The sequence below is a fragment of the Carcharodon carcharias genome (assembly GCF_017639515.1).
Source record: "Carcharodon carcharias isolate sCarCar2 chromosome 27 unlocalized genomic scaffold, sCarCar2.pri SUPER_27_unloc_8, whole genome shotgun sequence".
Classification (NCBI taxonomy): Eukaryota; Metazoa; Chordata; class Chondrichthyes; order Lamniformes; family Lamnidae; genus Carcharodon; species Carcharodon carcharias.
This window is the reverse complement of record NW_024470652.1, coordinates 349,777-354,470: the sequence shown is the minus strand read 5'-3', so window position 1 is coordinate 354,470 and position 4,694 is coordinate 349,777.

The window sequence follows — 4,694 nt, the reverse complement described above, 5'->3', positions numbered from 1 at the left end:
TCCTCACTTTGGTTATAAACTAAGTGGACTCCTCACTCTCTTTATAAACTGACTGGACTCCTCACTCTCTCTCTTTATAAACTGACTGGACTTCTCTCTCTCTCTCTCTCTGTATAAACTGACTGCAATCCTCACTCTATCTCTATCAACTGCATGGACTCCTCACTCTCTCTCTCTATCTGTATAAACTGACTTGACTCCTCACTCTCTCTCTTTCTCTTTATAAACTGACTGGACTCCTGACTCTCTCTCTCTCCCTCTCTGAATAAACTGACTGGACTCCTCACTCTCTCTTTCTCTCTCTGTATAAACTGACAGGACCCCTCACTCTCTCTCTCTCTCTCTCTCTCTCTCTCTCTCTCTGCATAAACTGACTGGACTCCTCACTCTCTCTCTCTCTTTATAAACTGACAGGACTCATCACTCTATCCATCTGTATAAACTGACTTGACTCCTCACTCTCTTTATAAACTGACTGGACTCCTCACTCTCTCTCTCTCGCTTTACAACCTGACTGGACGCCTCTCTCTCTATCTCTCTCTCTTTATAAACTGACTGGAATCCTCATTCTCTCTCTCTCTCTGTATAAACTGCATGGACTCCTCACTCTCTCTTTCTCTTTATAAACTGACTGGACTCCTGAACCTCTCTCTCTCTCCCTCTTTATAAACTGATTGGACTCCTCACTCTCTCTCTTTTCTCTTTATAAACTGACTGGACTCCTCACTCTCGCTCTCTCTCTCTATAAACTGACTGGACTCCTCATTCTCGCTCTCTCTCTGTATAAACTGACTGGACTCCTCACTCTCTCTTTCTCTCTTTATAAACTGACTGGACTTCTCACTCTCTCTCTCTCTGTATAAACTGACTGGAATCCTCACGCTCTCTTTATAAACTGCATGGACTCCTCACTCTCTCTTTCTCTTTATAAACTGACTGGACTCCTGAATCTCTCTCTCTATCGCTCTTTATAAACTGACTGGACTCCTCACTCTCTCGCTTTCTCTCTTTATAAACTGACTGGACTCCTCACTCTCTCAATCTCTCTTTATAAACTGACTGGACTCCTCACTCTCTCTATCTGAATAAACTGACTTGACTCCTCACTCTCTTTATAAACTGACTGGACTCCTCACTCTCTCTCTCTCTCTCTCGCTCTCTCTTTATAAACTGACTGGACTCCTCACTCTCTCTCTCTCGCTTTATAACCTGACTGGATGCCTCTCTCTCTCTCTCTCTTTATAAACTGAGTGTACTCCTCACTCTCTCTCTTTCTCTCTTTATAAACTGACTGGACTCCTCACTCTATCGCTTTCTCTCTTTATAAACTGACTGGACTCCTCACTCTCGCTCTCTCTCTTTATAAACTGCATGGACTCCTCACTCTCTCTCTTTCTCTTTATAAACTGACTGGACACCAGAATCTCTCTCTCTCTCCCTCTTTATAAACTGACTGGACTCCTCACTCTCTCTCTTTCTCTCTTTATAAACTGACTGGACTCCTCACTCTCGCTCTCTCTCTGTATAAACTGACTGGATTCCTCACTCTCTCTTTCTCTCTTTATAAACTGACTGGACTCCTCACTCTCTCTCTTTCTCTCTCTATAAACTGACTGGAATCCTCACTCTCTCTCTTTATAAACTGACTGGACTCCTCACTCTCTCTCTATATAAACTGACTGGACGCCTCTCTCTCTCTCTCTTTATAAACTGACTGGAATCCTCATTCTCTCTCTCTCTCTGTATAAACTGACTGGAATCCTCATTCTCTCTCTCTCTCTGTATAAACTGCATGGACTCCTCACTCTCTCTTTCTCTTTATAAACTGACTGGACTCCTGAACCTCTCTCTCTCTCCCTCTTTATAAACTGACTGGACTCCTGAATCTCTCTCTCTCTCTCCCTCTTTATAAACTGACTGGACTCCTCACTCTCTCGCTTTCTCTCTGTATAAACTGACTGGATTCCTCACTCTCTCTTTCTCTCTTTATAAACTGCATGGACTCCTCACTCTCTCTCTTTCTCTTTATAAACTGACTGGACACCAGAATCTCTCTCTCTCTCCCTCTTTATAAACTGACTGGACTCCTCACTCTCTCTCTTTCTCTCTTTATAAACTGACTGGACTCCTCACTCTCGCTCTCTCTCTGTATAGACTGACTGGATTCCTCACTCTCTCTTTCTCTCTTTATAAACTGACTGGACTCCTCACTCTCTCTCTTTCTCTCTTTATAAACTGACTGGACTTCTCACTCTCTCTCTCTCTCTCTCTCTCTCTCTATAAACTGACTGGAATCCTCACTCTCTCTCTTTATAAACTGACTGGACTCCTCACTCTCTCTCTATATAGACTGACTGGACGCCTCACTCTCTCTCTCTTTATAAACTGACGGGATTCCTCACTCTCTCTCTCTCTTTATGAACTGACTGGACTCCTCACTGTCTCTCTCTTTATAAACTAACTGGAGTCCTCGCTTTCTCTCTCACTCTCTTTATTAACTGACTGGACTCCTCACTCTCTCTATCTCTCTTTATAAACTGATGGGACTCCTCACTCTCTCTCTCTCTCTCTCTCTCCCTTTATAAACTGACTGGACTCCTCACTCTCACTCTCTTTATAAACTGACTGGACTCCTCACTCTCTATCTGTATAAACTGACTACACTCCTCACTCTCTCTCTCTCACTCTTTATAAACTGATTGGACTCCTCACTTTGGTTATAAACTAAGTGGACTCCTCACTCTATAAACTGACTGGACTCCTCTCTCTCTCTCTCTCTCTCTCTTTATAAACTGACTGGAATCCTCATTCTCTCTCTCTCTCTCTGTATAAACTACATGGACTCCTCACTCTCTCTTTCTCTTTATAAACTGACTGGACTCCTGAACCTCTCTCTCTCTCCCTCTTTATAAACTGACTGGACTCCTCACTCTCACTCTGTATAAACTGACTGGACTCCTCACTCTCTCTTTCTCTCTTTATAAACTGACTGGACTTCTCACTCTCGCTCTCTCTCTGTACAAACTGACTGGATTCCTCACTCTCTCTTTCTCTCTTTATAAACTGCATGGACTCCTCACTCTCTCTCTTTCTCTTTATAAACTGACTGGACTCCTCACTCTCTCTCTTTCTCTCTGTATAAACTGACTTGACTCCTCACTCTCGTTCTCTCTCTGTATAGACTTACTGGATTCCTCACTCTCTCTTTCTCTCTTTATAAACTGACTGGACTCCTCACACTCTCTCTTTCTCTCTTTATAAACTGACTGGACTCCTCACTCTCTCTTTTTCCCTCTTTATAAACTGACTGGACTCCTCACTCTCTCTCGCTTTATAAACTGTTGGACTCCTCACTCTCTCTATCTGTATAAACTGACTTGACTCCTCACTCTCTTTATAAACTGACTGGACTCCTCACTCTTTATCTGTATAAACTGACTCGACTCCTCACTCTCTCTCTCTCTCTCTTTATAAACTGATTGGACTCCTCACTTTGGTTATAAACTAAGTGGACTCCTCACTCTCTTTATAAACTGACTGGACTCCTCACTCTCTCTCTTTATAAACTGACTGGACTTCTCTCTCTCTATCTCTCTCTTTATAAACTGACTGGACTCCTCACTCTCTCTCTCTCTCTCTCTCTCTCTCTCTTTATAAACTGACTGGAATCCTCATTCTCTCTCTCTCTCTGTATAAACTGACTGGAATCCTCATTCTCTCTCTCTCTCTGTATAAACTGCATGGACTCCTCACTCTCTCTTTCTCTTTATAAACTGACTGGACTCCTGAACCTCTCTCTCTCTCCCTCTTTATAAACTGACTGGACTCCTCACTCTCACTCTCTCTCTGTATAAACTGACTGGACTCCTCACTCTCTCTTTCTCTCTTTATAAACTGACTGGACTTCTCACTCTCTCTCTCTCTCTCTCTGTATAAACTGACTGGAATCCTCACTCTCTCTCTTTATAAACTGCATGGACTCCTCACTCTCTCTTTCACTTTATAAACTGACTGGACTCCTGAATCTCTCTCTCTCTCTCCCTCTTTATAAACTGACTGGACTCCTCACTCTCTCGCTCTCTCTCTGTATAAACTGACTGGACTCCTGAATCTTTCTCTCTCTCCCTCTTTATAAACTGACTGGACTCCTCACTCTCGCTCTCTCTCTGTATAGACTGACTGGATTCCTCACTCTCTCTTTCTCTCTTTATAAACTGACTGGACTCCTCACTCTCTCTCTTTCTCTCTTTATAAACTGACTGGACTCCTCTCTCTCTCTCTCTCTCTCTCTCTTTCTCTCTTTATAAACTGACTGGACTCCTCACTCTCTCTCTCTCGCTTTATAAACTGTTGGACTCCTCACTCTCTCTATCTGTATAAACTGACTCGACTCCTCACTCTCTCTCTCTCTCTCTTTATAAACTGATTGGACTCCTCACTTTGGTTATAAACTAAGTGGACTCCTCACTCTCTTTATAAACTGACTGGACTCCTCACTCTCTCTCTTTATAAACTGACTGGACTTCTCTCTCTCTCTCTCTCTGTATAAACTGACTGCAATCCTCACTCTATCTCTATCAACTGCATGGACTCCTCACTCTCTCTCTCTATCTGTATAAACTGACTTGACTCCTCACTCTCTCTCTTTCTCTTTATAAACTGACTGGACTCCTGACTCTCTCTCTCTCCCTCTC